The sequence below is a fragment of the Bombus affinis genome, chromosome 11 (assembly GCF_024516045.1).
Source record: "Bombus affinis isolate iyBomAffi1 chromosome 11, iyBomAffi1.2, whole genome shotgun sequence".
NCBI lineage: Eukaryota > Metazoa > Arthropoda > Insecta > Hymenoptera > Apidae > Bombus > Bombus affinis.
The window spans coordinates 8,574,822-8,596,100 of NC_066354.1; the positions used below are offsets into that span (position 1 = coordinate 8,574,822).

A 21,279-nucleotide genomic window follows, 5' to 3' on the forward strand; every position below is an offset into this window, starting at 1 on the left:
CGAGTAAATCATCGTCGGTCAGGGTTCAGCAGAAGCGAAGCTAATGTTATGGTGAACTTTTCGCTAAAGGTCTTACCCATATGGATGAACGGGATTTTCTATCAAGAGAAAACTCAATTAGCAGAAACCTGCAACGAGCTACGATTTCCACGACCAATTATACACGTAATTGGTGTAAAATATTGTACCTGTCTGTTTCTTTAGATCGAACGTGCTATTGTTTCTTTTGCAGACACTTTTGCAAATGTACCTTTAATCTTTTTGTCTGTAATAAAACTCGAATATTCTTGACTGGTATATTTCCTGATACGTATACGAATTTCTATTGATTAAACTTCTTTTCTCATAGATCGTATCGTAATTCTATCGTTTAAAGACATAATATGGACGAACTAGCCTTGCAAAGCGCGTATTACTTTCGTATTCAAGAATCGTTTTGGAGAAAATATTTTCACTCGAATACCCAAGATAATGTACGTAATTCGTGTCGCTTGTTAAACCACGACGGAGATAAAGGAACTGCACGAAGTTTGATTTTTCTTTCGCCAGGAGTAACAAGCTCCGGGGAGAAATTTAAATAAGCAATTGCAAATACATGCTCACGAAGAATGCATCCGCATCTGTTGCTAACGGAATAAATAGCCTTCTACTGAGAAGAAGAGGAAGGTAGCCGGTTTTCACCTTGAAAAGGAATTGGTAATAATATGTTTCCTTTATGCGCTGCATACGAACGAGGGCTCGCCTATTAACAATTGCTTTATCAAGAAATCGCAACGAACATGTACTTTATAATGAGCTTCCCGCTACCATTAATCACACTGTTCCGTCAAACGCTTTAAATACTTGCTTATCGATTCGCCTAATCGACAAACAATCGGGTACGTGTTTCTCAGGAATGTAATGCAAATAGCGATTTTAGTAGCAGCACGCTTCGCCACCTTCTGCGTCACGAACGTGTATAGGCTCGAGAAATACATAGAAGTACAGAGCTCGAATAAATTTCTCGCAATTTTCTTCGCAATCTACGTGGAAAAATATTTGCTGGGAATTTCACTGGGAATTTAAAATTTTCATGAAACGACAAGGAGAATAATTTTCTCGAAGTGGCCATCTATATAGACAGGATAAATCTTTCTTAAACGTCGATGAAGTTTCATGGAAGAAAGTTTGGTCTTAGGTGTTCTTGATCAAGGACCTCATAGGCCTTGACCAGTTTTAACTCACGCTTTATTACGACCGACTAGATTTACGGCGTACTCAAGATGCACACAGGGCTATGGGGATCTACAACAACCTTAACGCGACCAGGCGAATAAATTCGCTCGTAAATTTGTGAAGACGCAAGACCTTCGTGGGACACAGGGACGGCCCGAGGTAATTGATACTTTTGGCTGAGACGCTTTTTAACTTCCCCTCGATAGCTTTAGTCGTGTTTTATGAATCCTCTGATACGCGTCATAACTTTGGGGAAGAAACCCCGAGGAAAGTAATCGGATTCGATTAAGACTCTCCTTATGGAATTTTTTAAACTTTCTATGTTTCTCTTAGCCTGGGAATTTCCTATGTCTGAGCCCTGTTGCGTCAGAGACTCTAGGGATATTGGGGCTAAATAGCATGTAAACCAAAACTAATTTCATTTAGACACCCGACCGGAGATCTGTTAGGACCTAAGCGACATGGAAACCCGAGCTAATCGATTCCTAATCCAAACATAACGCAATCTAACTGCGACTTAATCGCCACCCACCAAGTGTGCGCTAGATCGCACATAATTGATAGCAAAATCGGTACTATTTCGCTTCTAATTTGACGCAACGCGTTCCAGACCAGACCTGATTCAAGGATCGTCAGAAATCTCCGCGGTATATTGCTAGAATGGGATTCTATCCTTAAATATCAGGATACGAAGTTACGAATAATGCACAGGGTCAGTGTTCCAACACCTGGATTTATCCTCTGTACATACATTTTTTCTATCTTTTGAATTTACATATCATAAGATGCTCTTTACTTTATTCGTGCAACTTATCACTCACTCGTATCAACAGCGCGATGCGTTACGTCGCCAACCATGAAACAACAGTGTTGGTCGTCGATCTTAAATACCCGAAAACGATACTAAACCCGCGTGTATCATTCGTCGAAAGATGCTCGACTAACAAACGCATCTCGTGCATTCTTCATCCTGCGAAATCACGCGACCATCAAACATTCTCCTACGTCATATAATCCTCGGTGTTCACCAATCCCGAACACAAACAAATTCGAACACGTCCTGCCGCGTAGCCTCGATCTACCATTCGATTGGAAGACGCGACGTAGATTTCGCGGCGTGGAATTTACGCGATAGAAGCATCAATGACGCCGGGTGCACCCACACGACGAGGCCCACGTCATCCGTGTTCCCGGCTCGTGTAGGTGGCCACGGCGTTTCAGGCGTCGCGGCGCCTACCTGCGGCTGCCGTACGCCTGCGTCACCCGCCACAGAGGGAGGAGTTGCGGCGTGTGGAGGGGACGTCGGAGAGGGTGCAAGGCCTGGTACGGCCGGGTCGAGGCGACGAAACGCCGGCGTTCGTCAGAGCGGCGTCGCGACGCCAACGGTCGCGTCCGTCGTACAGTTTCACATCGCCGCGTTACATCAACCGGTTCCACCAGTCGTTCTATGATCGTTCACTCGATCGTATCTCGCGTTCAACGTTGGTGTTTACGTTACAGAGGGCTGCCCGGTTCTCCGCAAGTGTCGACCAGGCGTCGAGCCAACCACCGCGCTTCCTGCTGCTGCATCTACTCACGCGGGAAATCTTGGTCCGACGGCGTAACAGGTACGCGGATGGTTTACAGTTTCCAAATGATTTTCTCGCAACAGGATCAATGAAATATTTATGCACACGCTTCGAGAAATATTTTGTAATGGGGTTGTAGATGGGTACTTATGGGGGAGGGTTCGTCGAGGTTTTCAGCAGAGAAATCGATGTCACTGTTGCAGGTTGTCGCAATGAACGACTTTTTACGTTTTCAGCATCAATTCCCATTAACCAAGACTTTGGAAGTTTAATCTTTTGTGTTTTGAGTTGCATCTGTGATTTCTTTTTTTTTTTTCTTTATTCTTACGGCTTCTGATACCTTCGACGTAATTTTGTGTAACTTTTGATATCACGATCCGTCAAGCGTGATTTTTAATATTTAATCTTGGTATTAAACATTCGATATAAAACTTAATCTTTCGACGAGACACACGATATGTACAATCAAGCTTTCAAAAGTTCTCGTGAATGGAATATATGCCTCGTTTAATGACGAAGAATCGACTCGATACGATACATTGACCTAGGACTAGCTGTCGCTCTGCAGTCGTTCTTTAAAATCGGCGCGAGTACTCGTGCACCGAATGACCGGAGTATGACGCGGCTTAGGTTCGACGGAACGCGTAACTTTGCGCGACGTAGAGTCAACTTAATGTTAACTTTGCTAATGACAAAATTACGAATACGAATCCAGTCTGTTGCGATTCCCATAAGAAATTATTTCATTCGTTCGTTCTGATGCGGAAATGGAGATCCCAGATAGAATTAAAGTTAGACCAACTGACTCGGCGTGCTATTTTCAGATACGAATAATAGAGACACAGACGTCTGAACGATGTGACCATTCATACACGTTACTTATAAATACCGATATTAGTACGATCGAATGATCTAATTATACGTGTGTATACTATCTACAAGAAACATGGAATTATTTATTATTTTAACTATTTTATTAATTCGAAATTAATATCACAATGGAATATCGATAGTAATTTACCCTATTTCGATAAATGTTTCACTAAAGATTTTTCTGAGACAATAGAATTCCATAAGCCGAATCCTTTAAAATTTCAAATCCCTGGATTCAATGGAGTGCTAAATGATCCGAAACTTTTAGCCGACAGCGTATATTTGGGACAATAACGAGATTCGCGCTCTTATACTCGACACGGATTACCTAAAAATTCAATCTCAGAATTGAAATAGAAAGACGCTCCTGTATTCTTCAAAATGCATTTTTTGCATGTAATCCTTTTTACGAGAAAAGTTCGATTATATGATCCAGGTAACATATTGTTATCCGAGATTCGCTCGTAAGAGTAAGTTGAGCTCGGCGAAATCTCTTATACGATAGCAGTCGATGCGATATCGTTGAGCAGTCTCCTATTGATGATAATTCTTATCGAAATAGCGAGTGATATCGATCGAAACGCCGAGTTTTGCGAGGTGAGAGCGCAAAGTAAGTCGTTGACCAGCGACTATGGTGCCATTTTATCGTCACGATTACTTGGGTTATCCGCTTTTCGTTACGGATGGCTAACAGGTGATACTTGGTAGATTCGAATAGTCGAATAGATAGAGATTATTCCTACACAAAGAATAGAAATTTATTTATATAATTTATTTATTATAAGAAACAATATGTTTTACAAAAGTTACCGTTTTGCTCATTTCACGCTTTATCGTTCTTTCGATTATAACCAGCCATCTTTTAATAAAATTTCATTTCAAAATTTTGAAATATTAGGCAAGATTTTATGTAAAAATAGGCAAGTACTTGCCTCGTAAAATTCTCCGAATCGTTTATTTTTCTTCCAACAATTTTATCCCCTTCTTCTGCCCGCCTCCTTTATTAAACTTGATAATTCCGCGGGATCGAACTTTTATAAAGTCCACTCTTCGCTTTCCTCCATATAATAGCACCTGACCTTAACTCTCTACCCCCGTGCACGCCGACAGTTTCTCGTCCCTTGTACTAACAAACAGACAACCCCTAAAACAACGAATCCATCCATTCCGATAATCAAGCCCGACTCTTCGACCTAATTTTCCGTCCAACGCGCCAAACATTCCCTTCAAATAGAATTTACCAACCACCATAGGAAAGAGATCGATACCAAACACAGAACGAACGGCGCGAGTTTAATAATCCCGGCGTCAATGATTTAAGTAACAGGCTGGTACAAACGCAGAGAACAACGCGTATCGGTTTTCAAAGCAGGGAACAATGCGTGAATGAGATTCAGCCCAATTATCGCTTCGCGTATCAAAGCAAAATGTCTGTCGATGCGTGTCTTAAATTATTCCATAGGTGGATAAATGCCCTTTACGCGGGTATCGAGCGATTCCTAATAGGATCAAACGGAGTCAGAGTCGAGTACGTCCTCGAGAATCTCATAGAGGTTCTGCATCTGTTCGAATTGGACGAACATTGCGATTACGTATCGATGCTTGGTTGGAAATGTTTTAGAATCTAAATCAAAGGATAGATTTCTCTTTCTATCGTGCGTAAATTTGTTTAAGGATGGGAATTGCTACAGCATTGATGCAAGTTGGACGTTTGAATAGCGAAATGAATGTGAAGTGTCATCTTCTTTTTTTTTTTTTTAATATGCCATCGTCGTAGTTTGTAGTCATAATAAGATAGACAATTCGGGGAAATAGAACGTAGAATTTATGTAATAGAGCAGATGGAGTGTGCAGTAGTAAGTCCTAGCTTTGGTCAGACATACGACGGTGATATTCAATATCCGTGTGCACGATAATTTACCAATTAATACTAGCAAATTGACAAGTGAAGCGTTGTTGTAGGACTCCTGTTGCACAATTGGACTCCTAGTTTCTACAATTGCACGATATTAATTTATTGCTCGTTTGATCACCGAACTTACTGGTGTTGCGCCAGAGAATCTATTGTCATCGATAGCTCGTAATTCGTAAGTTGCTTAACTTGCAAAATTTCGCTAACAATATCTATCAGATTATTCGAGAAGTCTCATAAAATAAACAATTTCGTAAAATGAATATTTCTTTCTTCCTTTTTTTCTTTTTTTTTTTTTTTTTTTTTTTGACATTCTGGTATCGAATTCCTAGCATCATGTCGTCGTACGATACGTCGATATGAAAAATACATGATGCCAATCTCTCTCGGCTACATCTACGTATAATATAGCTACATATAAGAGACAGTTACGTGTCAAAGAGAATAAAAGATTCATTAGAAAAGTAAGCGAGACCGATAAAATTTTGCAACTTTATATTCCTGAAATAAATCATCGCAAGACTACAAAGAGTCACTTTGGCATTTTCACGTCGATTTCACATCGATTTCACGTTGAAAGGATGCGAAGTTGCGACACGTAGAGCACGCGTAACCGAAGTCGAACGTACTCGGCTCTCATCGATCTATCGATAAAGACTCGATTTCACGACTGTGCAAGTACAAAAGCCATTTCCGATGATACCGAACTCGAACGTCGCCCACTTTATCCACTATAAATAGATTCGTAGGTCGGCGAAATCGTGGAAGATGATTCACGAGAAAGCCAATGAACGTCGCCGTTGATTTCTGTTAATAGATCCAGCGTCATTAATTTGATGGAATTTAACCGGACGAGAAAGGAAATATTACTGTGATTATACCGACGCCGCCAACTCAATTTTCCTAATGAGTCTGTTTAATAGTTTGATCAACCGGTGCACGAAGGAAGGATCGTCTCTCGTATAACAGGAACCAGAAACTCCACATTCGTACATTAACATATATTCTAGAAAAAGCCGATATTATTATGTGAATTAAAAGACAATATTGACGTACGTTCCGGCCTTTTAATTCGAACGAGTCTTCTGTTCTAGTTTTGTCTATTTAGAGTTCTGCGATTTAACAGAATCACGAAAAGAGGAAAATTTGATTCAATTGCAAAGTGTAGAGTTGATTTTCGTACGAATCGGCTAGAATCGTTCGTGCGCACCGTTAACGATAGTTCTTGAAACGCTCGTTTGCTCGACATGGTCGAATTACATGGCCAATATTTATGGAAATCGTTATCACGCGTCTCATTTCGCGTTTTCCTACGCTGTCACGCAGAGTCAGGTCTATTCATATGGTAATAGACCCGGTGAATTTCACCGACATGTTCTACCAAGCAACCAACTTCACACGCATCGCCCACCTATCGAACCCCTGGCTTTCCGACATTCAACAAGTAACCTCGTACAGAATAGCTGCACTTCTTCTACGTTGCAATTATTTCTAATTTAATGCGCTCCTTTTTATTCCCATTAATTCCATTCTTTGTACAATTTGTACAGACACTTTGTTTCCTCTGTCGATCGTTGAAAACATTTGTCCCTTCCTCCAGACTCGTCAACGTCAATTTTCGTGAATTTCCCATACATGTAGACGCACAAAGCACACGACAGATACCCCAGTTGCCAGAAAGGAGTTCTTCGTTCAAGCTTGCAACGCGTACTTAAATAAACCTTGCTGTAAAAGTTTCAGAAACGTTGAACTCAATTCCGCGGCCCGGAATTCATCAATTATTTCGACGCGAAGGTTTCTCGCAATAAAAACAAAACCGTCGACGAGTTCTAGAAATTTGCTGAAGTAAAATGTTTTCTTAAAAAGGAATTTCTCATGCGTAAAGTTCTTCCAAGTTCGATATTTCTCTTTCGTATCGAATTCATAGAAAGTCTAAAGCCCGGAGCCGAGAGCAACGTTTCTCTCGGACGTAGCATTCTGCGGGAAATGATATTTTTCCAGGGCGTCAACTCGTCTAAACATCGCCCTTAGCGCGTTTTTCTAAGCGAATCGCGTAATCGAGTTTGTGGCTTTTCCAAAGTATTCCCCTAGCAGCGACAAAGTTAAACACAGGGACAAAGGTTCATGGTGTTAAGCCTCGAGAAAATAGACGTAAGCGCAAGGTTGGCAATGGCGGCGAACGTGAGAAGAATATTTGCGATCTTCTCAAGGGCGCGGGCGTATCGAAATTTCTTTGTATAACGAAGCGATTGTCGCGAGACGACCGACGAAACCATCCAAGCCGATTCGAATTCTCCTTTCTATCGCTATGTTTATTTCTTCCGATCGTCCTAGAGTCGCCGATCCTCGTAAATTCGTGGATTTCAGGATCGAATACCGTAACTCACTCGGGGAATAAATTCTCCATGTCAATTCGCTGCGGCCGAAGATGTTGCTCCGAACGTTACTTTGAACTTTCCTAGAAATTTAGTTTAAATTAACTTGAGAAGTTTGTTAACGCTGGAATTAGCAAATTTTATTAAAAAATGTGCAGGATTTAGAATTCAGAATCTTCGCCAGGTATCGAAGTTTCGTTAAAAGTAAATGGCGTACTTTTAGATACGTCGTTCGTTTGTCCAGTAATCTCGACGTTCTACAATTTCCACGTTTTATTTCGTTTTTTCTCCATCTTTGGCTATCGCAGCTGTCAAAAGACGTTTATCCAACCTTCGCCATAAAATCTCCGCGTTGTATCGGATACAATTAACGTCACGTTTCCTTTTCGAAACCGGGAAGAATGGAAGTAAAAGTGGAGGCGGACAAAGGAGCAATGGACAGGACAAAGAGTGTATTACGATCTACGCAACCTGACAATCACGATGAATTTCCTTCGGCTGTTGGTCGGTCCGGACGAGAAAATTGAGAAAAAAGGGCAGACATGATCGCTATCTCTCGTTAGAAACTCATCTGATGGAATAATATATCCGGTAGGATCCATTCGATGGGATTTTGCGCAGGTTTCGATATTGCAAAGTTTGGAGAAGGTCAAAGTGAACAGGGACTGAAAATTCTAGTTATATAGATACATGTTGGATATTAAGTGGATAGAGACAAGATAGTTGATCCTAATCGTGTTATTATATTAAACAGAATGGCTGCATAGATATGTAAATATTGAAATCAAGACGATATGTCATTTCATAGCTTATTTGTTCATTTGTATTAATCGTTCGTCAAATGTCTTACATTTCCGCTTCATGTTTTCTCTTCCTTTTACTTTCCGACTTTTCCAAGCTGAAGCTATCGTTTTCTACTTTTCACACATACGCACCCATTTCTTAAATATGTACCACCGACGTTATAATTAAATTAAACTAAAGATTAAACTTTCTCTAAGGAAACTTTCTCTTAGGCATCACATCGTAGTTCTATACTAAAGTTCTAAGTTCTCCCGATTATTTACGATGGTACAATATTAATATCTAACGATTTAATTCGTTGGGATTCTACGATGCAAGATAGTGGGTCACAATGAAGACTCTTGGAAGAATTTGCTTTGCTTGAATTTGCGAATACACGTTGTGTTTTCGATGTGTTTGGAATTCGAAGGAACGTGGGAATTGATACCAGTAATGTAAAATAAACGTTCTGGAATTTCGAGCGAGCTCTCGACATTCTAGAAATACAAAGGAACCAGAAAGACTTCGAAGGTTCTGAAGGGATAAGAGTTCCCAAGACGTCTTAAGGGCTTCGTATGTCGCCAAGATATGAAGCTATTCCAAAGAATCTTAGATTCTAACAATCCCAAGTCCGTAGATATAGAATCGAAGATGTCCCCCAGGACTCTAGATGATTTATGTAATTACAATGGCGGAAAAAGAGAGTACAAGATGGGAGAAAAACTTCACTACGTTACTGCAGAAAGTAAAAGAGAAGTCATCGATAGTGAACTATAATTAGAAAAGTAGAATAGCTTGATATTCATTGCTTCGAGCTATTTTCCTACGTATAATCATACAACAAAATTACAGCAAAGTATGCTTGTCCACAGGTCGATATTCCATTAAATCGCGGCTTTATTACACTCGCAAATATCTTTCCTTTTACTGAAGATGCAACGACATCGCAATCGAATATTTTCTCTTTTCATTTAAATGAAAAATTCCATCTCTTTTTAAAATATTCCCAAGCATCCTTACAATATCTCGCTGCACGATGTTCGTCGCGCTTTTCCGAATTCCATCGTCCCTTTTCCCATGGCCGACAGTCAATCGACGCCTTTGACGTTCGGTACACAGCGTGTTAACAATGTCCTTAGCATCCCATGTCGTGGTTATCCCTTCCACGAGCCAAGTATTCTCGACAGGTTCCACGTTGACTGGCTTTCCTATGCTTTTTATCCTACGATCGACCAAGCAACTTCCTCTTTCACGTCTACTCTTATTTTTTTCCCTGCGCTTTTTCTAGCTACGTGAAGATTTATTGCCTCGCGCCGTCCACCGTGAGTTGCAGAACAGATTGAACGGCAAAGCACGAGCTTGATGGGCTTCGAACTGGATTTCTGTAATAAGGATCAGCAGCAATTTCATGCTGTTTGGTTCTCTTGCATTTCGCACGGATAAAGTTCAAGGGAAGCTAAACAAAATTTCTATTCTTTTCTCGATGAAACGAATTATCTCGCATTGCGTTGTGCTTTATATTTTACAATTACTTTTAACGCGAGTCTTAATCCTTCGATATCACTTCCAACTACGATAAAGGTAACTATATATCTTTTTTTTTTTTCTTTATCAAAGACGAAATAATTTATGCGCTGTCAGGCACTTTATGTTCGATGTTACCTCTGTTTGGAAAAATCACGACCGCTGTGGCTATGCCAACAGGCGACGATTTATGAATGTACGACGCGGTTCCATTGAAATTTGATTAACGATCATACAGGAGGGCAAATTTGGCCGATTCATTCGTGTGTACCATCATTGGATAGAAATTTCGCGGACAGGGTGATTGATTCGAATCGGCCCACGAAGCCGTATGTTAAGGAATATCATAGTAATCCTATTCTTTACGAGTAAGCGTTCTTTGCTTTTCTCATTCTTTCTTTATGTATTTCTGCTTCATATTTCAGCGTATTTTCGAAGGATCAATGAAAAAGCAACGTTCGTTGTGCAAAAACCTAGTGATTAGAGCAGAGTAAATCGAAAAACACACGTACATTGCGAGATACCTTTTCATTCCATTTTAAATGATTTGCGTATAACGACGAAGTATAAGAAACGCTAATTAAACGATCGTTTCGTTTATTGCCACAGTTAAGTCCAACCGTATGTATCTCGTCAGCATTTTCTCGTTTTAATACCCGCGCGAGTGAAATTTGTCAAAGTAAAAACACGCGTCGTTGCACTATCGCGTACAGTTGTTTCGCGACAACAAAACGTTAATAAATTAGGCAAGAAATCGCGATGCTTTCACCTCGAAGAAGCGAGAGAAAGAGAAAAGAGTGGACAGTTGGCAAGTTGGTTGACGCGTCGTACGAAATTCACAGAACAAACCGTAGCAGGGAAAATGTACACGGTAGAAAGATAATTCCGGTTTACCGGTATCGTGCCTCTGTCATTCTGCATTTTTCTCGTCCTGTCGTATCTTTTGCGTCTGTCGAATTAAAACCACCCACCTTCTTTTCCTCACGTAGGCATGGCATACCTGCTTATCCTGACAAATTCCACTCTTGGACGGGGTAAACGTTGAAACTAGGTCGAAAAGAGTTATTTTTCGACGAAGAAAGAATCTTGATGGAAGATTCAAAAAAGTTTTATTTCCGAGCAACTCTTGTCATTGGCGGTGGTAAAAGTATGGTCCTGAGCAGCCGACAAATTTCTTACAGACCGTACTTCTTATACCGTCATTTTGTAAAATTGAACTTCGCCAGGACTTGTAATTTTAATATAAATTACTCGCCATATTTCATTTCTCTCGCTTTTTTCTTTCTCTCTTCTTGTCAGGGAATTTTAAAACTTAGTTCGTTTACTCTTGCGATTCTACGTAAAAATAACGAATTATTCGATTTGTAAAAAATCTAAATAATGTTTCTAAATATCAAGATATTCGCATGATTCGCTTATATGTTTGTTATTTAATAGGCGAACAAAATTACAGCAAAATGTTTCTAACGGTTAAATTGATAACTTGAAAGCGAGAGAAAGCTGCTAGCAGTAAACGTACGAACGAATAAAGAAAGAAAAGTAACCCGTTGATTAAAAGTATGTAAATTCGAATTTTTTAATAGTCCGCAAAACAAAAAACAAAATGTAACAATCCCAGGAAAGTTCGCCATGGAGATACGATTTCGTGAGTTGGTTTTCCTACGGAGATTTCGGAAACTCTCGGTCCAACGCTCCAGTTCACCATGATAATTGGTGTTGACATACGACGGGACGTTACCCGGCTAGCATAATTAGTTTGCCAAGTGTAATTTCGTGGCCGTTACTTCTCAGGGATTTAACCCCCTGTCCCCGACGACTGAACAAATTCACAATTTCGGCAAAGCGGCGATGCTCGTTTCGAGCTTGGACTGTAAATGTCAGGTTGCAAGCGTCGTTCGCCGATATTTCGCGTCTGTTAAGACCTTCAAGCTACCTTTACCCGATCAAACTTTGAGCTAACCAGCGATAACTCGCTTCGATAATAGTAAAATACTCTTGTTATGAAAGATACAAAAGTAGTATGCTATCTTAAAATACTAGAACCACCAATACACTAAATACACACGGATAGTTCTAGTTTAAATCATTGTTATAGTCGTAGTTGAACGACATTAATTCCATTTTAAGAAAAATCAATATCGATTTTATCAGAAGTAGTTGGACATTTTTGGTAACAACGAGATAAAAACATCTGGAAACCGTCAGTTTCGATAATTTTGGCGTTAAAAGTATGGAATATATTTCAAATAATGTCAAAATCAGACACTCCACATTTTATCTCTCCACTACGCAATTTTTCACCGAGATCTGTCAGATTATCCTGTATTTCTTTTTCCAATATAAAATATTATTTCTCCTGCAATTTTATCTGCTTCTCAAGAAAATTCTCTGTTTCGTCATGTTTTCTACTCCATAATGGTAGACCCAAGTCCCTTCAAGTTTATGACGTTTATCTTTCGAACGAATTTTCGCGAAATTTTTACTACGTTAAATCTAACTCGCTTCCAAAGGTGATTTTCCACGGGCTAGAATTTGCTATAATGGGTAGTTTTTTCGCTCCTTCGATACTTGGTCGCGTAATTACGTTCGACGCCCACGAACGTACAGTCTATCTACACAGCAATGCACACTGCGACAAAGTAGACGGTTTAAAATTTACAAGGTTACTCTTACCGAAAGTTATTACGCCACGTACTCCAGCCTCGTTAAATGAACATCCACGTCCCAGGACTCCATTATTGAATTTTATTACGATTACATGACCGTGATCATTCAGCTGCCTCGTGTAGTTACGCGAAACATTTTACGAGAACTTCGACCGAAGGAAAGAGAGTTATAGCGTATAAGGTGAAGGTCAAGCGAAGAGATGATATCGTTGCTGAGTAACACAGCTTGGGACATCTTACGTCAGCGATTCTTCATCATCCAAGAATCTTAAAAACTTACTGATCCTCCTGCATTGGTCAGAAAAGATTCGAACTAATATAGAATTTTTACAAGTTCTGATCGTATATATAATTTATACATACATAGAAATTACGGTGAAATGCCACTGTTTATTGTAGTACTATGCTACGACTTCTCAGTTCGAAGTTAGGGTGGGAAGATGCGATGATTCGTCGATGGAATTGCAGGGAATCGACGATATTTTCTAGGAAAATGGTCCGGGATCCGGACACAGCGGTTCAGGATAACAAAGACAAAGCTTGGATTTTTAAATGTATTCTTTACGTATTCGATACTTGTCGCCTGATATGCAAATTATAGGCTCTGTATGCTTCACGAATATGAGTGGCACGATGATTTACCAACGAAGGAAACTTTTCATCGGTCGTGCGATGATTTTGAAGTCGGTCTCTGGTATTGGGAATTACGGTTTTGCTAGCCTTAACGCAACGCTTTGCAACTAAATGTTTGAATACCGCGATATGATATGGTATGAGGAGTCTCTGGATCAGAAATAACGTAACGATACTTCATCGCTCGTTACAACATAGCGAACAGATGATAAAAAGCGCAGAATGTTAAAAAGAACGGGAATTTGATGAAAGAAGAAGTGCCGCGTCGTGCAACCTTCTCGTTAGGCCACGCAAGTTTTCTTCGCCTCTGTCTTTCTGCAACTTCAATTAAAGTTGCTTTGTTAGTCCTGTTAGTGACTTTCGAAATTTCAAGGAAAGCGCGAAACGTAACTTCGCGCGGGCGCGAGTTAAAATTTTGTTCGACAAACTTTTTACGACCTCACAACTTCCGTCATTCGTGATGTCGCGATGTTTGCTGAGAAAGTTCGTTTCCACGCTTGCTGCACTTTTTCCTCGACTATTTGTTCGATGCCTATAACAAGTATCTCGACCAGCAGAAGAAAAAAGTTGTCGACGAACCAAAACATTTTATATCATTAGCTATTCTTCGAATAACATTTCCTGAAACTTTCTACAAGATATTCTTCGAAAGCAGAAGAAAAGGGGCACATAGATAGAAATCTATTCCATCCATTTGATGTTTTATCGTGAAAGCAACGTTTAAATTCGCCATTCTCACATCCAGAAAATAATTCTCGCATTCTCCTACGTTTGTCCGTACCGACGATCTCTGCGAAATGTAATCTCGATGACAGCCTACCACTCTGCTAATGGGAAGTCAGAGTGGTGCGCAAATAATCTGTGGAAACGCTGTCCTGTGAATTTCGACCTGTACTTGTTGCGCAACGGCCGATCTCAAGATCGTTTGGATCGTCTAAATTGTCTACAGCAGATAGCTACTTAAAATGCACGAGATATTCCTCGCGAGTCGTCTAACACGACGAGGAATGGACCGAACCAGCGTTGAGCCAGCGAAGAGGAAACGTCAACGAGGAAAATACGATCATACCTGTGCCATCTGCTAGTTGTTCCTACGTTTAAAGTTTAACCTGAGAAATGCAAATTGCACGCAATTCCCAGCTTATATGTTCGAGATTACAGAAGACTTGCCATTACGTGAGGATTAAAGTGCCAATACGAATTTAACGATAATTAACAGTTCGACGTTTTATTATTACGCCAGTTAACGAATTGGATTTTACAACGATATCGCTCCGTGCAATATACGAAACTTGGGAAATTTCCACTTGGGTGTAAATGTTCTTTAAAATCTTCAACAAAACTCTGGAAAACGTTTCCTTGCGTAGAAATTATCGCAACTTTTCTTCAATTCTTATTCAAACCTTAAATCTACTTCTCAATGCAGCTGAAAATATTCCGAATTAATTAAAAAAGCTGGTCTCGTTCTCGTTAAAGCAGATTATCCGAAGAGTAGTTTCTCTCGTGATACATCGTGCTTCGCGAAATAATTCCGCGAGTTTCTTTGATCCGTTTCAAAGCACTTCGCTCGGTCGATCTTTCAACTAACGCGCCTTAACGTGAAAAATTCAGGAAATAAGTTAACAAAGAGTGTATGGTAGGTTAACGAGAATTCTGTGAGATCAACCGCATTCTTCTAACGATTTTATTTCGCCGAACCGCAATCACAACTCCCACGGACGAACGTTAATTCGCTCTAGTAAATCAATACTCGTGTTCTTCGTTTAATGACAGTATCTTCTTCCAATTACCTGCCTTCAAATGCCAACATCTTTTACGGTGTTCGCGTTGACGTTAAATCGTCTCCGACCTAATGAGATTTTCCCTCGTTATGGTAAATCCGAATAACGTAAGATGATTCTCGGTTGAAGCGCATTTCGATATATTCGTACGCGACAAACGAGCGAAGTAAAAGGTTTACATCTGACAGCGTAACATCGCGACGATCGAACGAGATTAAAACGATGAAGTAATGTTGTAAAAAAGAATTCTTTATTTCATCTAGTGCTTTCAAAGGGAATAAAACGAAGAGGGTTGCTAAAGGGAAACGAGACCCGTTAGGGGAAGATTCCAAGAAAAAAAGCTTTCGCTTAGATGTTTTCTTTGAATCCCCATTTTAGTGTTATGGCAATGTTAGCGTTGGACTTGGGTTTGTTTTCTTCTTTCATCGACATAAATGTCCGACACATATAAACGAAATAATAAGCACCTGAGTCTGATCATTAGAATCGCCCTTAGACTTTCTCAAGACAGCTACGATGGTTTAGATGGAATTAATTAATTTTATGACTACTCCATTCTTATTTACACTTTATTAAGTACCAAAAGTACTTATTATTAGTTACACTTTGAATTTATGTCTTAATTATATTTCATTAATGTAATATAACCATAAATGCATTGGAAGGTGGGTAGTTTAAAAAATAATATCGATTTAATGATTTAATAAGCAAAATATACAAGCGTAGCTCTTGGCTTGGCATAGTTTTCTAAAGATTAATAAACTGATTACTTTTCGGAAAACGATGCCAATTACCAGGTCTCACCACGAGGAGGTGACTACGCAAGAGACCCGCCCATGGGATATTTAACATTACATATCGATCTCGACATTCAACCTATTGGCAGAATGTCGAGTTCCGACTCTACTTGACCATGGGCCCGCGTAAGGAAATAGTTGTTTCGTAGCCTAACTGCGAAACACATATCTCCAACGCGGCACTTACATGACTCTTTACAGACGTAGAACAAAGCATACATAACGCCACATCTATCTCCCACACAACGATTACATAGATCAGTACAAATATTGTACAATAATTGGCATCCCTACTGGCAGCATTCGGTATCAAAGACACAGTTATCTAACTTGGAACGAATGAAAGAAAATGAAGCTAACGAACGAACTAACAAACCTACGTGACGTATCCCTGTGCATCGGATAACTCTAAGGATCAGCGGAAAGCCCAAGTATTGACCATAACTCGATTCCTGTTTCGCCGTTCGAAACTTATACGAGTCGCGGTCGATGGCGCCGACCGATGATGCCAGTGATCCGCTGGTGATTCAGCCGTGGATCCAGCACATAGGCCGGCAACTTAACACACTCCAACTGAACATGTGGAACCCGGGGAGGGGCCGCTGAACAGGATTACGAAGGCAGAGGCCTCAACTGAACAGTGGGGCCCACCCCTGTGGAGGGGCCGCTGAACAGGATTACGAAGGCATGATCTTCCACTGAACAGTGGGGCCCACCCCCGCGGGCCCGAACAGGATTACGGAGGACGTGAAATTACAGGTCCCTGCCCGAGTACCGAAGTACCAATCGGACAGGAGTGCAGATTCACGACTGAATCCCCAACAGATTCGCAAGCATCAGCGGCGCGACGACAACTCCCGCCATTCGGTGCGAACGTCGAGCAGTCGTCGAGCAGTCACCAAGACTGAGGTGTGCTTCGGCCGCCTTACGAATCCGAAGAGTTGTCCAGTGCACGTTGACCCGCACGTACCCGGAATACGCACGAGCGAGTACGTCACGCGACAGTTTGAAACAACTGAGCGATCGCGAACCGATAAATCGCGGGTACAATTTTTCGTTCCAAGATGGATAAGTATCGCTGTACAGAATGAGCTCACAATGCACTTAACATAGGTATCTATCTTACGATTAATTAAAGCTAAAACGCACGCATTCCAAGATATCCAACGTAGTCCAACGTCGTCCAACGTCGTCCAACGTTGTCCAACGGTGTCCAACGTTGTCCAACGGTGTCCAACGTCGTCCAACGGTGTCCAACGGTGACCTACGGTGCAGCCCAGTCTGTATCATCCAAAATTCTGTTCGCGGCATTTGGAGATACAAACCGGACTGCTGCGTAGTTCTTAGCTTGGTATCGTTTTCCAAAGATTAATCGACGGATTAATTTTTTGGAAAACGATGCCAATTACCAGGTCTCACCACGGGGAGGTGACTACGCAAGAGACCCGCCCATGGGTTATTTAACTTTATACATCCATCTCGACATTCAACCCATTGGCAGAATGTCGAGTTCCGACTCTACTTGACCATGGGCCCGCGTAAGGAAATAGTTGTTTCGTAGCCTAACTGCGAAACACATATCTCCAACGCGGCACTTACATGAATCTTTACAGACGTAGAACAAAGCATACATAACGCCACATCTATCTCCCACACAACGATTACATAGATCAGTACAAATATTGTACAATAATTGGCATCCCTACTGGCAGCATTCGGTATCAAAGACACAGTTATCTAACTTGGAACGAATGAAAGAAAATGAAGCTAACGAACGAACTAACAAACTTAAGCGACGTACCCCCGTGCACCGGATAACCCGAAGGATCAGCGGAAAGCCCAAGTATTGACCATAACTCGATTCCTGTTTCGCCGTTCGAAACTTATACGAGTCGCGGTCGATGGCGCCGACCGATGATGCCAGTGATCCGCTGGTGATTCAGCCGTGGATCCAGCACATAGGCCGGCAACTTAACACACTCCAACTGAACATGTGGAACCCGGGGAGGGGCCGCTGAACAGGATTACGAAGGCAGAGGCCTCAACTGAACAGTGGGGCCCACCCCTGTGGAGGGGCCGCTGAACAGGATTACGAAGGCATGATCTTCCACTGAACAGTGGGGCCCACCCCCGCGGGCCCGAACAGGATTACGGAGGACGTGAAATTACAGGTCCCTGCCCGAGTACCGAAGTACCAATCGGACAGGAGTGCAGATTCACGACTGAATCCCCAACAGATTCGCAAGCATCAGCGGCGCGACGACAACTCCCGCCATTCGGTGCGAACGTCGAGCAGTCGTCGAGCAGTCACCAAGACTGAGGTGTGCTTCGGCCGCCTTACGAATCCGAAGAGTTGTCCAGTGCACGTTGACCCGCACGTACCCGGAATATGCACGAGCGAGTACGTCACGCGACAGTTTGAAACAACTGAGCGATCGCGAACCGATAAATCGCGGGTACAATTTTTCGTTCCAAGATGGATAAGTATCGCTGTACAGAATGAGCTCACAATGCACTTAACATAGGTATCTATCTTACGATTAATTAAAGCTAAAACGCACGCATTCCAAGATATCCAACGTAGTCCAACGTCGTCCAACGTCGTCCAACGTTGTCCAACGGTGTCCAACGTTGTCCAACGGTGTCCAACGTCGTCCAACGGTGTCCAACGGTGACCTACGGTGCAGCCCAGTCTGTATCATCCAAAATTCTGTTCGCGGCATTTGGAGATACAAACCGGACTGCTGCGTAGTTCTTAGCTTGGTATCGTTTTCCAAAGATTAATCGACGGATTAATTTTTTGGAAAACGATGCCAATTACCAGGTCTCACCACGGGGAGGTGACTACGCAAGAGACCCGCCCATGGGTTATTTAACTTTATACATCCATCTCGACATTCAACCCATTGGCAGAATGTCGAGTTCCGACTCTACTTGACCATGGGCCCGCGTAAGGAAATAGTTGTTTCGTAGCCTAACTGCGAAACACATATCTCCAACGCGGCACTTACATGAATCTTTACAGACGTAGAACAAAGCATACATAACGCCACATCTATCTCCCACACAACGATTACATAGATCAGTACAAATATTGTACAATAATTGGCATCCCTACTGGCAGCATTCGGTATCAAAGACACAGTTATCTAACTTGGAACGAATGAAAGAAAATGAAGCTAACGAACGAACTAACAAACTTAAGCGACGTACCCCCGTGCACCGGATAACCCGAAGGATCAGCGGAAAACCCAAGTATTGACCATAACTCGATTCCTGTTTCGCCGTTCGAAACTTATACGAGTCGCGGTCGATGGCGCCGACCGATGATGCCAGTGATCCGCTGGTGATTCAGCCGTGGATCCAGCACATAGGCCGGCAACTTAACACACTCCAACTGAACATGTGGAACCCGGGGAGGGGCCGCTGAACAGGATTACGAAGGCAGAGGCCTCAACTGAACAGTGGGGCCCACCCCTGTGGAGGGGCCGCTGAACAGGATTACGAAGGCATGATCTTCCACTGAACAGTGGGGCCCACCCCCGCGGGCCCGAACAGGATTACGGAGGACGTGAAATTACAGGTCCCTGCCCGAGTACCGAAGTACCAATCGGACAGGAGTGCAGATTCACGACTGAATCCCCAACAGATTCGCAAGCATCAGCGGCGCGACGACAACTCCCGCCATTCGGTGCGAACGTCGAGCAGTCGTCGAGCAGTCACCAAGACTGAGGTGTGCTTCGGCCGCCTTACGAATCCGAAGAGTTGTCCAGTGCACGTTGACCCGCACGTACCCGGAATACGCACGAGCGAGTACGTCACGCGACAGTTTGAAACAACTGAGCGATCGCGAACCGATAAATCGCGGGTACAATTTTTCGTTCCAAGATGGATAAGTATCGCTGTACAGAATGAGCTCACAATGCACTTAACATAGGTATCTATCTTACGATTAATTAAAGCTAAAACGCACGCATTCCAAGATATCCAACGTAGTCCAACGTCGTCCAACGTCGTCCAACGTTGTCCAACGGTGTCCAACGTTGTCCAACGGTGTCCAACGTTGTCCAACGGTGTCCAACGTCGTCCAACGGTGTCCAACGGTGACCTACGGTGCAGCCCAGTCTGTATCATCCAAAATTCTGTTCGCGGCATTTGGAGATACAAACCGGACTGCTGCGTAGTTCTTAGCTTGGTATCGTTTTCCAAAGATTAATCGACGGATTAATTTTTTGGAAAACGATGCCAATTACCAGGTCTCACCACGGGGAGGTGACTACGCAAGAGACCCGCCCATGGGTTATTTAACTTTATACATCCATCTCGACATTCAACCCATTGGCAGAATGTCGAGTTCCGACTCTACTTGACCATGGGCCCGCGTAAGGAAATAGTTGTTTCGTAGCCTAACTGCGAAACACATATCTCCAACGCGGCACTTACATGAATCTTTACAGACGTAGAACAAAGCATACATAACGCCACATCTATCTCCCACACAACGATTACATAGATCAGTACAAATATTGTACAATAATTGGCATCCCTACTGGCAGCATTCGGTATCAAAGACACAGTTATCTAACTTGGAACGAATGAAAGAAAATGAAGCTAACGAACGAACTAACAAACTTAAGCGACGTACCCCCGTGCACCGGATAACCCGAAGGATCAGCGGAAAACCCAAGTATTGACCATAACTCGATTCCTGTTTCGCCGTTCGAAACTTATACGAGTCGCGGTCGATGGCGCCGACCGATGATGCCAGTGATCCGCTGGTGATTCAGCCGTGGATCCAGCACATAGGCCGGCAACTTAACACACTCCAACTGAACATGTGGAACCCGGGGAGGGGCCGCTGAACAGGATTACGAAGGCAGAGGCCTCAACTGAACAGTGGGGCCCACCCCTGTGGAGGGGCCGCTGAACAGGATTACGAAGGCATGATCTTCCACTGAACAGTGGGGCCCACCCCCGCGGGCCCGAACAGGATTACGGAGGACGTGAAATTACAGGTCCCTGCCCGAGTACCGAAGTACCAATCGGACAGGAGTGCAGATTCACGACTGAATCCCCAACAGATTCGCAAGCATCAGCGGCGCGACGACAACTCCCGCCATTCGGTGCGAACGTCGAGCAGTCGTCGAGCAGT

The 21,279-nt window shown here is 42.4% G+C and overlaps 1 protein-coding gene across 2 annotated transcripts in view; it reads left to right on the forward strand.

The window, feature by feature from the left end:
• The first annotated feature begins 2,523 nt into the window (after positions 1-2,523).
• The window catches only part of LOC126921859 (uncharacterized), a 116,769-nt gene continuing 98,013 nt past the window's right edge, over positions 2,524-21,279 (forward strand). For both annotated transcript variants that reach the window (XR_007712579.1, XM_050733832.1), the window contains exon 1: positions 2,524-2,822. The gene's annotated coding sequence lies outside the window, so the exon portion shown is untranslated. The remainder of the gene's footprint in view (positions 2,823-21,279) is intronic.